At 33.9% G+C, this 25,356-nt stretch overlaps 1 non-coding gene across 1 annotated transcript; it reads right to left on the bottom strand.

Annotated features, from left to right (window-relative positions):
* Window positions 1–21,889: 21,889 nt before the first annotated feature.
* Window positions 21,890–21,994, bottom strand: LOC132305613 (small nucleolar RNA R71). Its single transcript, XR_009481653.1, has one exon. It is a non-coding gene; the product is annotated as a small nucleolar RNA R71 (small nucleolar RNA).
* Between the last annotated feature and the right edge of the window lie 3,362 nt (window positions 21,995–25,356).

The raw sequence follows: 25,356 nt of genomic DNA, 5'->3' as shown, positions 1-25,356 counted from the left end.
CTACAATGCCTTACATAGATACGAGATAAGGCGATTTGAAAGCTTATGGTTCGAATGGGCAGAGGCAATGCTTCAATTGCTGCAAATTACTACGTGACTATTTCGCATTTGCTAGGAAGAAACAGAGGACACCTAAATGGTGCATATTAATAACAAATGGCATCGACGCTACCGACAAAGACGCTGGTTTGTTGTTGATTTATATCTTATGCGATTTCAACTAAAGGTTTGGGGATCTTAGGCCTTTTTCGTCGGAAAGACCCTGCAATTTTTAGTAGATTTCCTTTGTTGTTTCATGATTGTGCAATTTCTTCGTATGCAGTGAACACGATTTTTTTTTCTCCAGAAAGCAATGCATTGTGAAGAAGATGATAAACAGTGATTTATAATTATGTATATATATGTGTGCGTATGAGATGATGGACATTGTGTTTTGTGTCTATTTTTTATTTTTTATTATTATTTTGATAATGAAAATGTATAACTATATATATACATATGTTTGTGCGCACGTTGACAATAAATAGTGTCATAAGAGTGGGTTTGGAGGTTTTTTTTATGTAATGGTCAAATGAGGGGCATTAGTGTCTTTTTATGCTCAGAAGGGCATTATGGCCATTAAAATTATAATATTGGTCAGTCACTTTTAGGGTTTGTTTGGAGCTGTGTTTGGTTTTCAGTGTTTTGGGCCCATATTACGTTTGGTGCGGGCTGATGTGTTATTGAATAGTACCAAACCTGATATAGGAATTTAGGTAAAACCCATATTGGGTATTTTCAACACTGTAGAGGCCATATCAAAGGCCTAAACCAAAAACACACGCCCAAACCAAAAACAACTTACACTATAGCAGGCATATCAAATATAAAATGTATTTATGGAAACCTTACCCTCATTTCTGCCTCTCGTTTGACTCACACAGAAATTGATCACAGAACAGAAACGAACGAAAGCAAATACAACGGAGATTGCAAAGAAAAGCGTTATAAAATCACTGATTTGTCAATCTGGAAGACAATCGACAACACCAAACGGGGTTAAAAAGGAATCGCTTCTCACTTCATATGTGCAAAGAGGAAGAGAGAGAAACGAGAGCCATAAATGAGGTTAGGGTTTCCAAAAATACATTTTATACTTAATATGCCCGCTACAGTGTAAGTAGTTTTTTTGTTTGGGGTGTATTTTTGGTTTGGGCCTTTGATATGGTCGTTACAGTGTATAAAACACCCAATATCACCAAATTATTTGGTAATATTGGTTTTGCCCAAATTCTCATAACATGTTTCGTATTTTTCAATAACACATCAGCCCACACCAAACATGATATGGGCCCAAAATACAAAACTAAAACACGAAAAATAAGGACAATACTTGCACCCAGCGCAGGTTGGATGAAGTTTGTCCAACCTGGGTACGTGGCTTAATAAGGGAATGACAAGTGTCCTGTGACGACCCTGGATTTTTCAACCCAGTGTGTCCTGTGATGACCCGAAACGGATCCAAAATGCGGAAACAAAAGAGGGAAGGTGACCTCTAGAGATGTATGTCATCCCTAAGGCACCAAAATGACTTTATATGAAGCTATGGAACTCAAATGAGCCAAGCAATGAAACAAGAATGCCAAACCCGAAAAGAAATGAACCAAGGGTAAAATGGTCATTTCACACTAAAATAGGTGCCACCGTGCACACCATTAGAAAGACAACGAAAATTTAACAAGAATAGACTCAAGAATCGCATGATTCGGAGTCTGCACGACAAAGATATCAAGTTCTGAAGTCGAAGGAAGGGAAACCCTATTCCGGTTCGAACCAAAAATAGACACTACCTTACTAAAACTTGACTATCTAAAGCTACAAGAAGAATCTGAAGCTCTATTTGGTACCATTGGAAAGCTTATTTCGACGCGGTCAATTTAGACTCAAGAACGGACCAATTCAGGGTTAAAACGAAGAAGATATGATAATTTGAAGTCGGAGATGCAGTGCTGAACCAAGGCGCACACACACATACACCCGTGAACAGAACCTTGAGCGCTTGAGTAAGGGCTATGAGTGCTCATAATTAGCCCCGAGAGTTCTGTCCAAAGTTGGAGCGCTCGAACCCCTCTTGGAGCGCTCGTCTTGCTGTAGGCTGCACCTGAAATGCCAACTTGAAATGCAATTTTGAGGACTTTCTCGGCCTTTTTTGAAAAAAACACAAAAAAGAAACCCCCCTCAAAATCATGTTTTCTAGCCAATCATGTCAAAAGATAACTTTATTTTTCATGTGAAAATCCCAAAATGCCCTTATGCTCAGTTTAGGCTCAAAACGGCAAAAATGTAAGTTTGCACCAAACATACATTTGACCCCAAATGCACTTCTAGGCTGAAACGAATATGCATCACACTTCATAATAAGTGATTTTGAGCACGCAGGAATGGTCCGCGGCTCCCGAAAACGACTGATGCAAAATCCAACCCCCCGACGGCCAAAAAGGCCAAAATGAATTTGAAATGGAAATTTTGAAAACCAAAATTAACAAATAATTGAAAATTACCGTTTGGCCCTTGGCCACACTTCATACATGATTAATAAATTCTAATGGATGAATCTCAGACACAATGCACACTCCGGTGCAAAACAACATACTAAAATGCAAAATTTCCATATATTCTCATTAAAGGGAAAATTTAACATCCATGACATATATGTGATTTCAAAAGAAGTTTGGCCCTTGGTCTCATGTCATATACATAAGATGAGAATCAAAAAGTGTGCTTAGGCACACATTACAAGTTTAGAACTAAATATACACATTTGACATATAAAGTTACAAATGGCTTTTCAAGCCAACCTTCACAAGAATTGAACCCTTCAAGCCCTGAAGTCATCCAAGCATAATGAGAACCTCTAACCTTGAATCCTATACCTGAAATATACCTCAGTAACTTTGGGGTGAGCAACATAAAGCCACTCGTAGGAAATGAGCATGCATTGACCTAGTATTTTACAATTTTATCACCTTAAGGTGAAACATGTCAAATGGGCTCATGCCACCTAACGTCTATGTCAAGATAAGACTCAGGGAGCATCCTAAGCTACCCTAGATCATTTCTAGCATACATTACATCATCCATGCAATTCAAACCACATAGAAGCATGTTATACCAAGCAACAAGGTATAGATTCTCAAAGTCATCAATTTGAAATCTAAAATGCGAAAACAACTAAAGTGGGTCATGCCACCTAACGTCTACGTTCCAAATGAATTCATAGGATCATTCCTAGCTACATTTGAACAACAAAACACAAATCACAATATCTATGCAATTTAACCAACATAGATGCATGCTATACAAGGCAACTAAATATAGATTCTCAAAGTTATCAACTTGAAATCTAAAATGCAAAACAACTAAAGTGGGTCATGCCACCTAACGTCTATGTTCCAAATGAATCTATATGATCATTCCTAAGTTACATTTGAACAACATAGCACACTTCACCATATCTATGCAATTTAACCAACATAGATGCATGTTATACAAAGCATCAAGACATAGATTCTCAAAGTTATCAACTTGAAATCTAAAAGTGCAAAATCAACTAAATATAGCAATTTAGTATAATTAGAATCTCTAATACCACACATCAAGACATAGATTCTCTAGATTATCAACTAGAAATCTAAAAGTGTGAAATCAAATAGTGGAATATTAATTCTGCCGAGACCTTAACGGTTATTTCGGGCATTAACCCGCAGGGAAGACCACCCTAAGTGCGCAATATCTTAATTGAGGAGAACTCATACCTCCCGCACTAGAGCCAAACTCTAGCCATAACATAGTAACCATGTCCCAAGTGACTCCAAAAATAAATAAGTTATCAACTTATATACGCATTAAATAGTACACGAAACTACCTTCATGCACAAGTAGGTTGAAGCCACACAATACATGTTTTAAATCCATAACTACTACAGGATGACAATGTCGAATCTTCAGAGCGCGATTTGTTACGCGCTATAATAACATCACATGTCGAATCTTCAGTGTGCGATTCGTTACACGCTATAACAATATAATCCAATATTGAAACATAACTCATAAATCCATTATAAGTCTAAAATCATGCTTTAAACATATTATCAATGTCAAATACATGATTTAATCAATAATGCAATAGAAACGAAAATTAATCAAATAACTAATTAATTTCCTTAGGTTTCAAATCTCAATCAAATGGCCTGCAATTTATACATGTTAAACAACATAGCATGGTATCCACACACATTCACTAAAATCTCAAGTAGGCCAATGGTACAACAAGGTAGAATTTAATTATATCATGATAATTAAACTTTTAAATTTCAAAGCAATTTCAAATGGTCCATATTCAATATATACTAGTATACAAGTCCTAGTCATCATGATTATCAAGTTAAAAACTTAATTAGGCCAATGGAATCATTAAATAGATTTTAATTAGTCATTTAATTTAAAATTTCTAGATTTTCATACTTGTCCAAATACTCTCAAATTAAAGTATGTTAACAAACATGCCATGACTTAATTTAAAAGCATGTCATAACTTAATTTCATGCAAGATACGGCCATGGGAATTAATCTTTCACAAAGAAAAATATTAAATAAAAAGTGCATCTTTTATTCAAATAATCCCAATTAAATATATGTTTACAAATGTATTAAAATTAAGATTTCTAGCATACCACTATTCAAATCCAAGTTATACATCATCATGAAAATTTAATCTTATACAATAAATTAAATATTACTAACTTTCTAGATTTGATACAAGGCATACATATAGGTTGTATAATCATGGGAAAAACATAATACAATACACAAATAATCCTAAAACATCCCCTACCTCACTAGAGAAGTGTCTCTCTAGAATCCAAGGTAAACAAGCTCAAAATGATAAACCTTCCTAGTGTTATATAGAGGAGGATGAGGGGAACAAAAAGTGTTCCAAGTTTCAAGGTCTAAGGTGAGTGGAAGGCCATCAAAAATCAAGGTCAATACCTAAGGTTTCAAGCTCCATCCATGGAGGCTAGGGTTTTCTTGTAAGGAATAAAATGGCATAATGTGAAAATGAGTGAGTGGAGGAAATAGAAATCCTCCACTCACTATGTGATCCTACACCATGGTCAACACACACATCTATGGTCAATTGCACAAAAAACCTCTCCTTAAAACCATAATCCTAAAGTGGCCTAAAAACAATTGCAAGACTTAATTTGGTGTTTACACTTGTCACCAATCCATGGCTCCTTCTTAGGCTTAATCCTAAGCCTACACTTGTCAACCATCCAAGCCAACAAGTGCACCAATCCTAGGCCAACAAGTGGGTGAATCTCCACCCTCCACATGTCATCATCCAAGGCATTAAAGTGTCTCCACACAAATGTCAACAAGTGGACCAATAAGAGTGTGACATTTGTCACACTTTTCGAAAATTACAAAAAGGTCCTTTTTGAAAATATCTTCAAAATTAAATTCCAAAATGGTCCCTAAGACAAAAAATAATTACTTTACAGTAATTACACAAAAATTCTAAAAGTTAGGAAAATTACAAAAAGGTTATGTGTCTATACCCTTTACAAGAAAAGTAAGCACTTAGCATGCTTTTTTACAAAAGTGAAAATACACATAGTATGGAATTTAAATATCATGGATGCATGCAAAACCGAAATCAAATCCGAACACGAAAAGTGAGGTTATTCCAACAAAGTGATAACCGAGAAAAAGACGAAAAGTGAATAGTGTCGAGAAACAAAAAAAATGTGGAAATGACTCGGTCCTTAAAGGAAGTTGTCAATTCAAAGAAAAGAGTTTCGGAAATCATTCCAGAGCACTCGAGATGATACTAAGTGATGAAAACTGAACTCAGAAAGGGAAGGAACAACGGAAAAAAAATATCCGTGAAAATCTGAGAAAAAGAAAGGAAGAAAAATGACCGGGTCATTACATGTCCTTCAGCCCTATTCAACTTAAGTTGGGTATTACCCAACTAAAATGGGTTTGACCAGGCAGAACACTTGTTTTTTTGTTTTTTATTTTTTGCTTTGCTTCCGGAAGATCACTCCCTTTGCTCTCTTTCCAGCCATTTATTGTGCACTTGCCTTTTATAATACATCATATTTGGATAAATCCAATTGTAATAAATTACTTTAACAGGTATAAAAATTGTAAAAAATTGAATAAAAATACAATCCGTTATGTTATATTGAAGATGAAAATGTTTTGAAAGAACACATTTTTTTTTTTTTTTTACTTTGCTTCCAGAAGATCATTCTCTTTGATCTCTCTCCAACCCTTTTTGTGCTCTTGCCTTTTATTGTACATCACATTTCGGGATGATCTAATTGTATAAATTACTTTAACAGGTATAAAAACTGCAATAAATTCAGAAAAATGATGGAATAACAAGTTAAAAATTTTGTGATGTTATATTGAAGCTAAATAACAATGTAATCATTATCTAAGCATAAATGATAGAATTTATTTCCCCATTAATTTGTATTAGCCAAATAATTCGCACAAAAAGATGATTCATTGGACCAAGTTTACTGTGTTGCCACATGATACAAAAACTTTGATAATTAACTGGAAGAACAAAAAGTAACATATGCAAGCTTTCAAATAGCTTTCTGAATATTCCTCTAACAGTTAGGAAAATATTCAAACTCGTTGCCTTCTTGTGCACTTTGTAGGAGGCTAGCACGATGAGATTCCTACAAATATTGAAAAACAAAAATGATAAGAAAATATAAATAATTAAATCTATGTCATTAATCTTTAACATTATCAACTATTTTCTAATTATAAAATAATTACCTGAAGTAATCGAGTGTAAATTACCCAAATAATTCGCACAAAAGATGAGTCATTGGACCAAGTCTACTGTGTTGCTACATGATACAAAAACTTTGATAATTAACTGGAAAAATAAAAAGTACCATATGCAAGCTTTTAAATAGCTTTCTGAATACTTCTCTAACAGTGAGGAAAATATTCAAACTCGTTGCCTTCTTGTGCACTTTGTGGGAGGCTACCATGATGAGACTCCTACAAATATTGATAAACAAAAATGATAAGAATATATAAATAATTAAATTTATGTTATTAATCTTTAACATTATCAACCATTTTCTTATTATAAAATAACTACCTGAAATAATCGAGTATAAATTACCCAAATAATTCGCACAAAAGATGAGTCATTGACCAAGTCAACTGTGTTGTCACATGATACAAAAACTTTAATAATTAATTGGAAGAACAAAAAATGCCACATGCAAGCTTTCAATAGCTTTCCAATACTCCTCTAATAGTGAGGAAAATATTCAAACTCGTTGCCTTCTTGTGCACTTTGTGGGAGGCTACCATGATGAGACTCCTATAAATATTGAAAAACAAAAATAATAAGAAGATAGAAATAGTTAAATCTATGTCATTAATCTTTAACATTATCAACCATTTTCTTATTATAAAATAATTACCTGAAGTAATCGAGTGTAAATTACCCGAATAATTCGCACAAAAGATGAGTCATTGGACCAAGTCTACTGTGTTGCCACATGATACAAAAACTTTGATAATTAACCGGAAGAACAAAAAGTACCATATGGAAGCTTTCAATAGCTTTCCAAATACTCCTCTAATAGTGAGAAAAATATTCAAACGCATTGCCTTCTTGTGCACTTTGTTGGAGGCTACCATGATGAGACTCCTACAAATATTAAAAAATAAAAATGATAAGAAGATAAAAATAATTAAATATATGTTATTAATCTTTAACATTATCAATCATTTTCTTATTATAAAATAATTACCTAAAGTAATCGAGTGTAAATTATCCAAATAATTCGCACAAAAGATGAGTCATTGGACCAAGTCTACTTTGTTGCCACATGATACAAAAACTTTGATAATTAACTGGAAGAACAAAAAGTACCATATGCAAGCTTTCAAATAGTTTTCCGAATACTTCTCTAACAGTGAGGAAAATATTCAAACTCGTTGCCTTCTTGTGCACTTTGTGGGAGGCTACCATGATGAGACTCCTATAAATATTGATAAACAAAAATGATAAGAAGATATAAATAATTAAATCCATGTCATTAATTTTTAACATTATCAATCATTTTCTTATTATAAAATAATTAACTGAAACAATTGAGTGTAAATTACCCAAATAATTCGCACAAAAGATGAGTCATTGGACCAAGTCTACTGTGTTGCCCCATGATACAAAAACTTTGATAATTAACTGGAAGAACAAAAAATACCACATGCAAGCTTTCAATAGCTTTCCGAATACTCCTTTAATAGTGAGGAAAATATTCAAACTCGTTGCCTTCTTGTGCACTTTGTGGGAGGCTATCATGATGAGAATCCTATAAATATTGAAAAACAAAAATAATAAGAAGATAGAAATAATTAAATCTATGTCATTAATCTTTAACATTATCAACCATTTTCTTATTATAAAATAATTACCTGAAGTAATCGAGTGTAAATTACCCGAATAATTCGCACAAAAGATGAGTCATTGGACTAAGTCTACTGTGTTGCCACATGATACAAAAACTTTGATAATTAACCGGAAGAACAAAAAGTACCATATGGAAGCTTTCAATAGCTTTCCAAATACTCCTCTAATAGTGAGAAAAATATTCAAACGCATTGCCTTCTTGTGCACTTTGTTGGAGGCTACCATGATGAGACTCCTACAAATATTAAAAAACAAAAATGATAAGAAGATAAAAATAATTAAATATATGTTATTAATCTTTAACATTATCAATCATTTTCTTATTATAAAATAATTACCTGAAGTAATCGAGTGTAAATTAGCCAAATAATTCGCACAAAAGATGAGTCATTGGACCAAGTCTACTTTGTTGCCACATGATACAAAAACTTTGATAATTAACTGGAAGAACAAAAAGTACCATATGCAAGCTTTCAAATAGTTTTCCGAATACTTCTCTAACAGTGAGGAAAATATTCAAACTCGTTGCCTTCTTGTGCACTTTGTGGGAGGCTACCATGATGAGACTCCTATAAATATTGATAAACAAAAATGATAAGAAGATATAAATAATTAAATCCATGTCATTAATTTTTAACATTATCAATCATTTTCTTATTATAAAATAATTAACTGAAGCAATTGAGTGTAAATTACCCAAATAATTCGCACAAAAGATGAGTCATTGGACCAAGTCTACTGTGTTGCCCCATGATACAAAAACTTTGATAATTAACTGGAAGAACAATAAATACCACATGCAAGCTTTCAATAGCTTTCTGAATATTCCTCTAATAGTGAGGAAAATATTCAAACTCGTTGCCTTCTTGTGCACTTTGTGGGAGGCTACCATGATGAGACTCTTACAAATATTGGAAAACAAAAATGATAAGAAGATAGAAATAATTAAATCTATGTCATTAATCTTTACCATTATCAACCATTTTCTTATTATAAAATATTACCTGAAATAATCGAGTATAAATTACCCGAATAATTCGCACAAAAGATGAGTCATTGGACCAAGTCTACTGTGTTGCCACATGATATAAAAACTTTGATAATTAACCGGAAAAACAAAACGTACCATATGCAAGCTTTCAATAGCTTTCCGAATACTCCTCTAACAGTGAGGAAAATATTCAAATTTGTTGCCTTTTTGTGCACTTTGTTGGAGGCTACCATGATGAGACTCCTATAAATATTAAAAAATAAAAATGATAAGAAGATAGAAATAATTAAATCTATGTCATTAATTTTTAACATTATCAACCATTTTCTTATTATAAAATAATTACCTAAAGTAATCGAGTGTAAAACATATTGAGTAGCCAATTTGTGTTCATCATTGAATGAGATGTAGAAGGCATTTCTAATTCATAATTCATCATTGAATAAACTGTAGAAGGCAATTCTGTTCCGTAAGTCATCATTGAATGAACTGTAGAAGGCATTTCTGTTCCATTGCCAATTTGAGATTCCTATAAAATAAGCAAAAATGTGTTGGGTAAAGAAATAACCAGAATCTGACTTCCCCACAGCAGAGGCCATGTATAGAAACATAACACGACAAATAATGAATAACCTGAGTCAAAAGATCAAAAGCTTGAATTTCATGTCTAACTTGTTGCTCTTGTGAGTTACAAGTACTAGAAATTGGCTCCTATAATATTTAATGAAAATAAAAAGTAAGTACAAAAAAAAAAAAAAAAAAAAAATTGTAGCATTTTATTTATTTATAAGTTTCAAAGCATACCTTGGTATCATTTTTTGAATTTTTGGCATATGATTTTTTTCTTCGTTCTTTGAGTGCACCAGTTATTCGACCACGCGGACGCCCAATTGTGGCTTTTCTTTTAACCCAACAAGCTTCTATTGGCTCATAATTCTTTGGTGGAGCCATCCTTTCAACTTCCTCATTATCTATGCAAAGTTTTTTCTTCATCTCCTCCAAGTCATTAAGCAACACTAGAGCACGTTCATTTGCATATGCATATAACTTCTCATGTTCCGAGGTTAAAGATGAAAACTCACGAAAATTTCAACACAAATTACTACTCCCTCTATCCAGAAATAAATGTCGCCTTTGGTATTTGTGACTCACATTGTTGTGAGTCACAAATACCAAAGGCGACACTTAATTCGGGACAGAGGGAGTATAACGCTTTCCGTGAGTCACAAATACCAAAGGCGACACTTAATTCGGGACAGAGGGAGTATAACGCTTTCCCATAGACGCCTTAGGATTTTCATTGGCTTCAATACCATGATAATTGGTGGTAGTCCTTGCCTTTGCATCTCTTGTCCATCGTTTCATAATATATTAGGGCAGAATCTTTTTTATATTCTTCTTATCCAACACTTTTAAAGCATGAACACATAAAATCCCAATAAAAGTAAACTTTATACAAGTACAAGTGACTGTCATTGTTGAGGCTTCAAAATTAACCACATGCTCTCTAGATTTTCCAACAAAAGATACTTTGTATTCAACTTTTGTCACATCCTTAGCCACTTTATATACATTGTAATCTCCCAACCTCGTGTACTATTTCTGGAACAATTCAAAAACTTCTGGGGCATAGAGATCTACACCATGACGTAATATCTCCACATTAGCTAGAAGCACAGGGATATTCCACATCATATTGAAATCTGCATGTAGTTCTTCTTACCGTCGATCATTCAAAACCCTCTCATAATACTCAAAGAAACGCAAAAAATCATGTTTCGGCTTCAAGTATTTCTTTAACACATTGTTCATGCATTCACTACGTTGGGTAGATTTCATGTCCGCGGTGAAGGTGTGTCATCCATAAACCATTGCCCATTTTTCTCTTACTTCAAATAAGTCCTTCAACCATTTATTCTATTTGAGACTATATTTTTCCAACATACCATTCCATGCTGAAAACCATTCATCTTTATTTTCATAATCGTATACACAATTGCTAAGGTCATGAGCAAATGGTTCGGTTTATGAAAGATATGACTCAAATTTTTGGTTGCATTTTGATAAATATGCCAAACACATAGTCGATGCTGAGATTCAGGAAAAACAAATGATATTGCTTTTGCCATTGCAACATATTGATATGTCAGAATTGTCTTAAGCTGCTTTCCAAACATTGCAGCAAGGAAAGTCTCAAACAACCACCTAAATGATTCAATGGTTTCATCATAAAGTAAAACTGCACCAAAAACAATTGTTTGTTTATGATGATTCACCCCAATAAAGGGTGCAAAAGGTCAACCATATTCATTTGTTCGATAAGTACTATCGAAGAACACAACATCTCCGAATAGGTCATAGTCACTAATTGAGTGTGAATCAACCCAAAAATATTAGTGATCATATGATCCTTATCCAATTGTACTGAAGAAAAATAAGATGAATCATTTAGCTACATATTATGAAAATATTCAAATATAGCTCCGGCATCTCATTTTTCCATTGCCATCTTTCGCTTTCTATGTATGTAATTTCGATAATCATTATTTAGAAAACCAAGATGCTCTCTCCCCCCAACTTCTCTGCTCATTAACTCCATAGTTGCTTTTATTAGTAGTCCCGACTTCTCTGCATCTTCAGCATGTGCTTTTTGAGCCTTAGAAATACTTCAATTAATTCTTAACATATGTTTCATTGGAGTTCTAATTAAGGCATTATTATGACTTTTATTGAATGACACAACTTTAAATTTCCTATTGTTTTGAAGAGTACATTTCATATGAGCCATACAACCAATTCTTGTAATAAGTTGATTTTACAAAGAAGTTTTGCTCTTATTCTCTCTACTTTTACCTTCTTTTGAACAACAAAATGTAACACTTACGATGAGCCCCTTTGTATTTTTTTTTCCGAGAATTTCTCCTTACATTCAAGCCAAGTTTGCCACCATAGTTACGGTAAAACTTATATGTTTCCTCATCTAGACTAAATTCCATCTCAAGTTCGGGTTCATCTCTTTTATCTTGATTTTCTTTTTTTGAGGAAAAATCTTTAGTAGGAGAAGAACAATCATTATCAATTTCACAAATATTTGATTGATCGCTACTTTAGTTTACATACTCCATCTCCTCCATTAGTCTACATTAGTCTACATACAAATAACTTGTGACTATTAAAACCAGAAAAATTAAATATGCAAACCAAAATACAAACTTAATAAAAACTTATAGTAGCCTCTTCCTTTACAATTGTACAATGTACTTACGTAAGCTAAAAATTCATGGATTTAAAGAGGAAAAAGAAGAATAAAAAGACAGCAAGCAATTCAAACAAGAAAATCCATTTCAAGCAATTTATAAAATGTCTCGACCAGTTTTAGAAAATTTTTAGTTTGTAATTTCATTTGAGCATAAAAAATGTTCGAGGGGACTTTATTTCCTTTTGAATATATCTCTACTGACTGCAAGCAATTCGAACAATAAAATCCATTTCAGGCAAATTATAAACAATTTGTAAGCAGGAATGTCCCACTCTTATTTGTATGGTAAGTAGGATCATATACACTCCTCCAAATTACGAGTAGTGAAATAGTATATATAAACTAAGAACTACAAATTGTGTGTGTGTGTGTGTATATATATATATATATATATATATATATATATATATATATCAAACTGTGTATGTGTGTGTGTGTGTGTATAACAAGCAAGATATAGAGAGAAAGAAAGACCTGGGGCTTCAATCTGATGTTGAATACAAAAATTGAATGGAATGGGAGTGAGACCAGAGGCTTCGATCTGATTTCAAATACAAAAATTGAACCGAATGAGAGTTAGACCAAAGGCTTCGATCTGATGTCAAATACAGTAATACAAATACTAGGGCATCATCATCTCTTGAGAGAAATAGGACAAAATGAGAAAGCTATGCATCATCTTTGTCTTGAGAGAAAGAGGGCAAAATGAGAAAACTAGGGCTACTGGAGAGAGAGCAAAGGGAACGATCTTCTAGAAGCAAAGGAAAAAAAAAAGTGTTCTGCTGGGTCAAATCCATTTAACCTGGGTTAAATAGGGCTGAAGGACACTTGTCATGCCCTTATTGAGCCACGTACCCTGGTTGGACGAACTTCATCCAACCTGGGTTAGATGCAAGTATTATCCATTACCAATAGGCAAATTTGATTAAAATTTCATATTGGTGATATCCAGAGCATATAATTATGGACTATGCATTATAGGTATTTAATATGCTCATATTAGTCATTTAAAACTCCCTATAATCATCCAAATCAACCTTAGAACCCCAAAATCCAAAAAAAGTGCTAAAAATACACCTCACGTTGAAGTCCCAACAAGAGAGCATTGTAATGTTTCCAATTTTTACCATTTTTTCATTTTCTGGAATTTTCTGATTTTTTAGAGGGTAATTTTGTCTTTTTTCATTTTATGTGCCGGATATCGTGGGGTGTGTCGGGTGTGTCTAAGAGTTGGTTGGGGCATTCTATTGAATTCAAGACTCTTAAAAATGCAATGGTTACTATTTCGACATTTTTCTGTTTTTCGAGCCAGACGATCTCGGGTGGGACCCGCAGTTGGAATTGTTGTGTACGGGATTGCGTTTCGGGACCATTGCATATTATGTATAATTATTTGTGCATAATTTTATTGTTGTAAATTTAATTGTGTGGTTGTATTATATTAGAGCATATACATTTATTTTGTGGTGTTAAATTAAAGTTAAAAGATATTTCTTTTAGGGTGGGGGGACTCACCATTATTGTTTTGTGGCCAAGAGGCCATTATTTTGGCCTCACATTCTCTCTCTATCTCCCAGTTCTCTCTCCCTCTTTTCTCTTTTCTTTTCTTTTTTCTTTTACAATCTTCAAACCTTGATTACTCTCCAACCGTTGGAAGTTTGTTCGTGCCGTTTGTGGCAAATCAGAGAGCTCGTTGAGATCTACACTTTGATAGAAGCAATTCACCATTTGGTCAACCCTAAGAATTTTGAAATTGGGCAATTTTTGGGGCTTTTGCTTTAAAACAAGATAGAGTTGTCTAACTTGCATAGTCCTTAAATTTTGTAGTTGAATCCATATTTTCCCCCAATTTTTATATGCCAATTTGATGTTAATTTGGTAGTAGCATGCTAGGGCTTTATTAAATTGATGATATATGCCAATTTGTTTGTTGTTATGTGTTAAATGATGATTATGTGATGAGAAATTTCAATTGTTGAATGGACAATGTGCCTAATTATGAGCAAGCATGCTACTTGATATTAAATTGACATTTTTAGTGTTCTTGAAATGCCAAGTATGCTATGTATTTGTAAAATTGCCAATGTGAATGTTTAATTGTAGAGTTCACATTATTGTGGTTTTAGTGATCATATGTTGACTTGTAGAATAATTATATCATTGTCAAAGCCTTTTATGTTCATAATTTGATGATTGTGTAACAATTCATGTGAAAGTAAAATTACGGCTATAAGTGGGCAATGATGATTATTGAAGTTGTAGATAATTTTGAGCATGGCATTAACATTGTTGCATTGGCTTTGAGCATTGGGAGTGTTATGAAGGAAATTTTGATGAAGTGAATTGGAAAAGTTTGAAGAAATTTTTTGAAGAAAAGTTTTTCTAAAACCCGGTTTTGGGGAGGTACCCCATATCGGCGGTGCTAGCTAACTAATAGAGACACAAGAGGTACCCGTGAGTAATTTGGCTACCTCGGGCCCCCAATGGTAGTTGGGAGTCACCCTTTTCTAGGGATGACTATCAAATTCTCCCTAGGGACGGTGAGGGTACCAAAGTTCGGCTAGTTAGTACATTTTCGATGTGTGGATTGTGTGTGTGAGAGTGTGTGTGTGGAATGCATTACATAAGCCATTTCATGCATTGCATTATCTAAAAAGGTTGATAATGGATTACCTGTAAATATTTGATGATGTGCGATCTTGGCATGATCCCTATTCTCCTACTTTATTCATTGACGTGTCTAAACATGTGTTTTGTCACTTAATTTTAGGAGATGCCCTTTAGGCAATCTCTACTGGGCCTTCTGCTCATCCCTTTACAATTTTCAGGACACAGAAAAGAAAGTGGCGAACGACAACCCACCACAAGCTTGAAGGGGGATATATATAAGTTCATTTTGTAACCTTTTGTATTTTTGAGGCTATTCTTTTGTAAAACATCATCTTGAAAATGTATTAAGTTTGTGTAGCTTGGCTATGTAATGTAACTATGAGCCTTTTACTCTATTTTGATGTAAATTTGAGATAATTCTACAGACTATGCATTAGTTTTTATTTGAATGGGATTAATGATGTCGCATTGTATCATAATGTTGATGTTTGTAACCATGACAAGTAGAACATTATTTTGCTTGCATTGTGTTGGGACAGGTTTAGATTGGTTTCAAAGCCCCTACCAAGGCATTTGTTCAGTTTTAGGTTCATAGCAGTCCAACTGCATTTTCTTAGCTTGCAGGGTCATTTCGGCTGACCGAAATAGCTATTTCGGTCGACCAATCCTTCCAGTAGCTTTACCAAGTTCTTGTTCGCAACCTGTTGACCGAAATGGCCATTTCGGTTGACTGGTTCAGGGAGTCATTTTGGCCGACTGAAGCCCTATTTTGGTCAATCGAAGTGCAGCTACCTTGTGCACTTTGTTTCTTTTTTTGGTACATTTCACCCTGACTCTTGGAAAGTTGCGTAGAGCCTTCATGAAGCTTAAATAAGACGTAAGAATGATGTTTTGACACTAGACATGATGGGATTGACTTAGGTGACATCGGGTTCGGGTAAGGACCCGGTTAGCAGTTCGAACCCACAAGTTTGGGTCGTTGCAAGCATGCTCCCTTTTCAAGGGAGCAGGCTCTGTTCTCAAGGGAGCCGACTCCCTTCACCATGGAGCCGGCTTTCTCTCTAAAAGCCATAAAAAATTTCACAGAGGGAACTGACTCTCACCCCTTGGGAGCTGGCTCTCGCCTTGCGGCAACCCATCTTCTCCATCTCAGGCGACCTCCGATCCCTCCATTCTCCATCGTTAAGGTTCCTAATGGTCTGAACTATATCCTGAATCATCCCAGTAATTAATATAAATCAATTATGCATCATTAACAACAATTAAAACAAATATTCATGCCATAAATTTCAAGATCAATCAATTACAAATAAATTCATCCAACATTGTTTTAAAACAAAATTAGCATGCATAAAAGATCAATTTAAAGTCTGATTAATTACTCCTGAAATTAACCTAAGCCTATACAGAACACGAAGTCTAAGGGAGAGAGTGTGAGAAGAATTTGCCTTAAGGTTTCAGTTTGAAACCTTCTCTTCTTCTTCTACTTTCTGGCCACTCCTTGGCTGCCGTCAATCCTCTTGCTGCTCTGGTTCTCACACATGAACAACCCTCTCTTCTTCCTCCTTGGATCAGCCCTTGGTTTTTGGCTAACCCCTAGTTTTCCCTCTCTATTTTCTCTCAAACTCTCTGCCTCTACAAAGTGGCGTGAATAGGGTTTTAAAAGCCTTTCACAGACTATCTCTATGTATATATAATACTAACTAATATACCCTACTCCTAATTGCAATACTAGTCTACTAACTAAAAAGAAAAACAAATAAAAAGGAAAATAAAGGAAAATATGTAATATACAAACATATACATATACATATAATATATAATTATATGTATCTATATATATATATATTATGACTTATTCAATATTAATACTATTAATTAATTACAAATAATAGTAATAGTAATAAGAATAAACTATCCTTAATTAAATACATATATGTCTAGATATATATATATATATATATATATTCAACTATTCATGGTCAATTAGAATTTAATTAATTGTTTTAGGTGCATTTTAATTGAGTAATTGATTATCTATTTTATGTGCATTTAAATGTGATTATATGGCTATGTGTTTAATTGTAATTGTTTATTTATTTTAAATTAATTGTTTAATTGTTATTTGGTATATTTATTTTAAATTAATTGTCGGATTGTTATTTGGTTTAATTACTTGATTATTGGTGATTTAATTGATGTGTAATATTTAGTAGTTTATATAATTTATTTGTTAAATTCTATGTATGCTTAGGTGGATTAAATTCGTTGGTAATTTGTATGTGTCATATGTTATAAGGTTTTATGTTTATGTAATTATGGTCGTTGACTTATAGTTAGGTTGGAATTAGGGTTAGGTTTTATGGAAGCCTATATATACATAAGTTATACGTCTGTTAGGGTTAGAAAACCTTATTCACGTAATAGTTCTTGAGAGGGAAAACAGAGGCACACGGAATGGTTTTTGAGAGAAAAACAGAGGAAGCTTGAGAGGGACTGTGAGAACCACTAGTTAGGAGTTCAGCTGTGGACTGAAGGTCGTATCAAGGAGGGAGGAATGGATGGCTTGTGGGATTGAAACAGAGCGGTAAGAGGTTTACTGGTGGTCGGCAGTCGTCGGAGAATTTAGAGACGACGTTGAAAGGTTTCAAACCGAAACCTAAACGCAAGTTTCATTATATCTCTTTCCTGTAAACTTGTATTCTGTGCATTCTAAATAGTCTCCAGGAATCTAATTAAATTTTAAAATGGATGTTTATGCATGTTAGATTAGGCTATAATCTTTTTTACGTTCTTGTAACTAAAACTATGTTTCTTGCATAAACTGTTTTGTTTCGATTTTAAATTTTTGTACAACAATGCTTGTTGAAATTTGAGGATTTTTTAGGACTGTTGGGACTTAATTGAACCCTAAGAACTTTAAAAAAAAATTGAAGCATAGGGTTGAACTTCACCGGAAGCAAAGAAGACAAACTGAGGAGACGGAGAGGGGAAAGCCGGCTCTGGAAGTCTAAGAGCCGGCTCCCATGATGGGGGAGCCAGCTCCCTTGCCAAAATACCCCTTTAGGGTGTTTTCTGATTTTTTTTTTTATTTCAGGGGCTTAAAGGAAATTTCTGGAGATTGATGGGAGCTTTTAAATGTTTAAAATTAACCTGTTGAAACCTTAAAATAGTCAGTATATGCTAGTGAGTTGATATTAAGGGACATCATGATTTTTAAAGATTAGTATGCATACTGTCCAGAAAGGGGGGGAGGATTTAATTTGCTATTTTGTTGTAGCAACTTAAATGGACTAATATGAATGTTATTGTTAGGATTTTATATTAATGATATGTATAAAATATTTGAGTTCCAGGAGTGTTGGTTATGCTGTGGTTATGGACGTCATGGAATTTTAACTAATAAGTTGCATGCTGTCAGGAGTTGTAAAAGTTTTAGTTGCTAGTTTTGTGTTAGCGAACTAAATGGACCAGTATGAAAATACTATTGGGAATTCATATAATGTACTCTGTCTAGCTTCTGAGTGTCATTATATCGTGTGCAGGATTTATAAATTGAGGATTAAAGGGACGTTATGGGATTTAAATATTAATTTGCATGCCGTCAAGGATTGGGGAGGATTTAATTACTAGTCTTTGTTTTAGTAATTTAAATGGATTGGTACAAAAGCATCTTTGGGATTTTGGTTTAATATGCTCAGTTGATACTGCTGATTATCATTATACCATGCTATGGATGTTAATTGATGAACTGTTTTAATTTCTGTTCTGTCAATTATGTGAATATGGTTAGTTTGAATTATTTAATCTTATTTTAGCAATTTAAACGGAGGTACTATGATTATAATCATATACTGGATGCATAATAGGATCTTATCTATATCTGATTTCTATTATGTTGGTTTTTGGATGTACTTGATGTTCATTTGAGTGTGTATTATTTATGGATCGTATGCATTATATGTACCGGTATGGGACGGTGGCATATCAGGGACGGATTAAATCAAAACGCTAAATCCTACCTGTTCATACATACGGAATGAGTTAACTAAAATAGTTAAATCCTACATGGATGCATGTCCTGTTAACTAAAATAGTTGAACGACATAACAGATATTTGTTTTATTTTTCTGTATTAGGAAGGATTTATATATATACTTATGGTACTGTGATATGAGCTTGAGTCTCAGGATCATGGTTAGAGTGTGTATATGGCAAATGATGCGTAATTGGATATTGTTGATGTTCCCTGACAGGAGATGTACATGGCCACTGGAAAGTATGATTTACATGTTTCCTTCTATTCAGGCTAAACTACACTATAGGCTAGTGAGCATCCTATAGTGTGTATCTATATCTGTATGGACTATTTTAGTTATTGCCGAGCTGTCTAAGATGTATCTGTGTATCGGGTTTATATATGGATTGCAGTAGGATGAAACTTGCATATAGACCTGACCCACTCTTATTTTTCAGGTGTTCGTCAGTACCAGGCTTGGAGCTTAATCGTGATGAAGCAGATACAGTCACTCACTCTTCCAACTACATAGGATTTCCTTTTATATTATAGTTTGGATGTTGGTTCTATAATTTATTTTCATTTGAAATTATTAAGTGTCCACTGGATGGATTCCTGAGTTGTACGGATTGAGAAGATTAAATTATATTAATTTATTATAGTGGAGGATTTTTATATTTAGAATTCTTTTCAGCGTATTATTTACTTTTAATTCTTTTGTACTTTTGCTTGTTTACATATTGATTATTTGATATCCCTCGAATCTGTACTCAGACTTGATCACCCGTGGCTCTAGAATCGAGGGGTATCACACAAGTAGTCAATGCGACCCAATTGGTTGGTCCATTGCTACTATCCATATCCATATCCTTAAAAGTAAAAATAAAATAAAATACACATTTAAAACTAACCAATAATTTTAATTAAACAAAAACATCATCACATAGATATAAACAAATAATTCCATACAATAACTAAAATAAATAAACTATTTAAGCACACAAATCCAATTAAACAATTAATTTAATTAAACATATAACAAATAGCCAAAAAATCAATTAACCAAATAAAATGCAATTAAAACAAATAATAAAATACCGAGACTATCCTTTTAAAATTAGGGATATTACATAATATCTCTTCATCCATCTCTATCCCAGAGTTAAATCATTCTTTATTTTTTTTCTCTCCGTTACCATCATTGATTCCCGATCAGGATACACAAATATATCACTTTACAGTACCTTTCTTCCCGTTATCTCCTGCATCACCACCGTTGCCATCGCCATTAAGTTGCCCTAAGAGACCATTCATTCCTCTTCCATGGTGGCATTTTCTCTCTCTCTTTTCTCTTCAAGCTGATGAACTCGGCTCTCTAGATCCGTCACTTGGTCGACAAGCCCATTCAGTTTGTTGTTGGTTTCTTGTAGAAGAGCATTAATCATACCCAACAGCTCTGCATACAGACACACACCACTTTTCATTTTCATTTTCTTTTCTTTTCTTTTCTTTTCTTTTCTTTTTTTTTTTTTTTTTTTTTTTTTTTTTTTTTTTTTTTTTTTTTGGAGTTAGGATGAAAATTTTAAAAACTTGTTATTTATTTTATTATTTTTATGTTTTGCAAAATTTTACATTTTCTTATACATATACATATATATATATATATAAAGGAGAGGAAGAGTGTTTTGATAAAATTTTAAAAGCAAAATTAGGGGGGGGGGGGGGGGGAGAAGAATACAAGAAAGGAATATAAGGATAATTTTGTCTTTGAAAATTCATGTTATTTTAATGGACATGTTAATGGAATCATTTGATTGCCATATTAATTTGTCTTTTTGTGTCACGTACATTATGCCTAACAAATTGGTCTAATCTTTCAGCCTGAGTATCATGACTTAATTTAAAATTGTTAGCTTCCACTCTTTACCACATTTCTAAATTGAGAAAACTACAAGAAGTACTAGGTAGACGGTCTCTTTATAATCCTCTTATTCCCATCGACATTGAAATCAAGTCCACTCTTAGGGAAGTTAGAAGGCGTGACAAGAAGCCACCTATCTCTAGCATTCACTTACTTGATCTCTTGGTGAATAATGACATTCCTCAACCCAGACCTCATCATGAGGCACATCATTTGCCTAATCCTCTACCTAGGGTTCTTAGGACCATTACGCTCTAAATGCATATAATGCTCCCACATGCTACCAAATGCCGAATGTTCGATCCAATCATTATGAGATTATGCCTGGAATCATCCAAATGTTGCTTTCTTTTTGTGGCCTCACACATGAAGATCCTTATCAGCATTTAGATGAATTCCTAGAGGTATGTTCTACCGTAAAAATCACTGATTTTCTGGAAGAAGCCTTAAGGATGAAACTCTTTCCTTTTTCCCAAAAAGAAAAGGTCAAATATTGGTTCAATACTCTCGGAGCAAATACTATCACCTTTTAGGCTCACATGCAACAAGAGTCTTTAAGAAGTATTTTCTTACGAGTAAGACCTATCAAATTCGGAGAGTATAATAGGTTTTTCTCAAAATGATGGCGAGAAATTCTACGAGGCTTGGGAAAGATTGAATGATTTGTTTTGGAAATGTCCTCATCATGACTTTCCAAAATGACAACTTGGTGAATGTTTCTATGAAAGCTTGTCCAACACACATAAACAAATGGTAGATGCATTATGTGGAAGTACATTTATACTAAAATATAAAGATGAAATTTGGACTCTCTTTGAAAATTTGAGTGAAAATTCCATGCACTGTGCTTCTTCCACTCAATCGGGTCAGGTGCCAATGTTAGGAGGAAAAAAAGTTGAAAATCTCTATAACATTGAAAAAATTTTAGAGGTTGCCGCTCAAGTTAAAATCCTTAATCAAAAGTTTGATCAATTCTTATTAGGACATCCTCCGGCACCTCAAATGCTTTCACCTTCTTCCACTCAAAGTGAAATTTGCATGATTTGCTCCAATCCTTATCATGTTACAACAAACCCCGAATGACTCTCAAGAGCAAGTCACTATCACATTCCCTCTCCCCAGCAACAATCCATATTACAATACCTACAATATTGGGTGGACTGATCATCCAATTTTTTTAAAAAAAAATTATATGAATTTTAGAATAAAATTAATAAATAATAAAATTTTACTTTCTATTTAGTAAAGTTATAAATTTTCAAACCATGTAAAACAATGTATTTTTATATATAAATAAGGGTTAAGTGCAAAAAAAAAAAAAAAACCCTTAAATTGGTCTATTGCAATAAACCCCCTTGAATTACAAAAAAACTCATCTGAACTATCAATTTGTTGCAATTAAGGACAATTCGGCAGCTAGGTTAATCGGAAAAAGTAAATTACAAGTGTACCCTTACTAAAACTACGTCGTCTTGGCACTTGTATACTTATCTTTATGACGTGGAAGATGCAATCTCAATCGCCAATGAGCCAATGACAACTGGACACCTTTAAAGCCAAAAAAAAAAAGGGCCGATTGTTACTCTTACACAGGGAGAGCGATGCGACACACAAAGCTCAACAAAACCTTTGTTTCTCTCACTATAAATCAAAGAAATTTCACTTATAAAGGGTTTGTGGATCACATATAGTGCTTCAATTTGTGAATCGATCTACAATGCCTTACATAGAGCGAGATAAGGCGATTTGAAAGCTTATGGTTCGAATGGGCAGAGGCAATGCTTCAATTGCTGCATATTACTACGTGACAATTTCGCATTTGCCAGGAAGAAACAGAGGACACCCAAATGGTTCATTTTAATAACAAATGCCATCGAAGCTATCGACAAAGACGCTAGTTTGTTGTTGATTTATATCCTACGCGATTCCAACTAAAGGTTTGGGGATTTTAGGCCTTTTTCGTTGGCAAGACGCTACAATTTTTAGTAGAATTCCTTTGTTGTTTTCATGATTGTGCAATTTCTTTGTATGCGGTGAACATGATTTTCTGTGAAAAAGACGATAAATAATGATTTATAATTATGTATATATATATATGTGCGTGTGTGAGATAATGGACATTGTGTTTTATGTCTCTTTTTTTATTTTTTATTATTATTTTGATAATGAAAATGTATAACAACATATATACATAAGTATGTGCGTTGACAATAAATAGTGACATAAGAGTGGGTTTGGAGGTTTTTTTTGTGTCATGGTCAAATGAGGGGCATTTGTGTCTTTTCATGCTCATAAGGGCATTATGGCCATTAAAATTATAATATTGGTCAGTCACTTTTAGGGCCGGTTTGGAGCTGTATTTGATTTTCAGTATTTTGGGCCCATATCATTTGGTGTGGGCTGAAGTGTTATTGAACAGTACCAAACCTGATATAGGAATTTGGGCAAACCCCAAGGCGAGTTTTTTCGTAACTTCCAATAGAACTAGAAATCCAGAAAGTCAGGTGACGACTGTAGTGCCAGTTTTGACTGATTTTATAAATCATAGACCTGATCATAGCTGGAAAATTCTGGTAGGAGTCATGAGAGGAAAAGGTAAGTTTATTAACTAATCCCCAGTCTACTGGATCCATGGACCATTCAAGGCCTGGAATGATAAAAAAGTCCAGTTTAAGAACCTTTTTGCCATTATAAAGAGTATCAAGGGTATTGATATCTTCATGATAAGTGGTATAATATGTTTTTATTATAGCATAATGATTTTCAATTTGTCGGTAGATAAACCGAAAAATATCTGGAGGTAAGATTTCTCTGGCTTTTTCCAGGAGACAAATACGGTTGATTTTGGCAAACGTATTCGTAGGAAACTCTTGTTCTCCTATTAACTGGGCAAGTTTAAGAAAACAATTAATTTGTGAAAGAGAAAAATCTTTTTCCCAGTCAATAGAAAGACAGCTTTTTATACAGAGCTGTTTAAGCTCAGTCGTCATAGCTGTTTGTTCAGCCATGAGAGCAGCAAGAGAACTCAGATGTTGTCTGAATTTTTTATTAGCACCGAGTTTATGTGCTTTCCAAACAGTGTTAAGTTCGTTGTACAAATTGTTTGGAAGACCAGGATCATAGAAATTGTTAATTTCTAAAATGTCTGGGTTTTTTGAAAACATTTTGTTTGAGGCTTGGCCCACATTATAGAAAACTGTTTGGGCTTCTATAAGTGTGTCATAAGCTTTAAAGCAAGAACCATTGAAGGAACGGAGCTGTTTGTGACAGTCGATCCAGTTCTCATAGATCCCAGGCTGATGACCTGCAAAAACCACGAACCATTTTTGTGGCTGTGATGGAGATGGTTTGGAGGTTGCCTTTTTAGCAATAGTGATCCATCCTCCTTTATCAGGTGTAGGCTTAGGATACTCATCCATCTGTTAGAAGGAGAGAAGAAATATCCTTGTTAGATACTTCCGTAGGTCTGCTTAAGAAATCTGCAAGAAAATTGTTAGTTCCTTTGACATGTTCAATAGCAAAAGAATATTGAGCAATAACATTATACCATTTTAAACGGACTGATGACACCCCATCATCTCCCATGATCCGGGCTCGCAAGAGTCCCATCTCCAAGCGTCTTCAAAAAGAAGAGCTCATTTGTGGATATAATTCTGAAAAATTTAAACCAAATGAACAGAATTATATTATCTATGAAAAAGAGCTTCTGGCAATAAAATTAGCAATAAAACGGTTCCATATTTATCTTGCTCCAGAAGATTTTATTATTAGAACAGACAACCAAGCTGTTAAAGATTTTCTAATCAATAAAAGAAATTGCTTAGATGGTCGCCGTTTAAAATGGTATAATGTTATTGCTCAATATTCTTTTTGGGCTAAGCCTTTAATAAAGGAGCGGCCATAATTCAAGATTCCTAAAAAGCTTTGAAGCTGCTTTTTATCTTGAAGGATATCGGGGAAATCACGGATCTTGATAATGATGTGATCCTGTAGTTTTATTCCTTTGTGGGTTAAAACTAATCCGAGAAAATCAATGGATTCTTGTTCAACATCG

This window comes from Cornus florida, unplaced genomic scaffold (assembly GCF_030987335.1).
Source record: "Cornus florida cultivar Cherokee Brave unplaced genomic scaffold, ASM3098733v1 CherokeeBrave_3.0.0_Hap2_Chr04, whole genome shotgun sequence".
Lineage (NCBI taxonomy): Eukaryota > Viridiplantae > Streptophyta > Magnoliopsida > Cornales > Cornaceae > Cornus > Cornus florida.
Note: the sequence above shows the minus strand (reverse complement) of the source record. Positions and strands in the feature narration are given on the sequence as shown.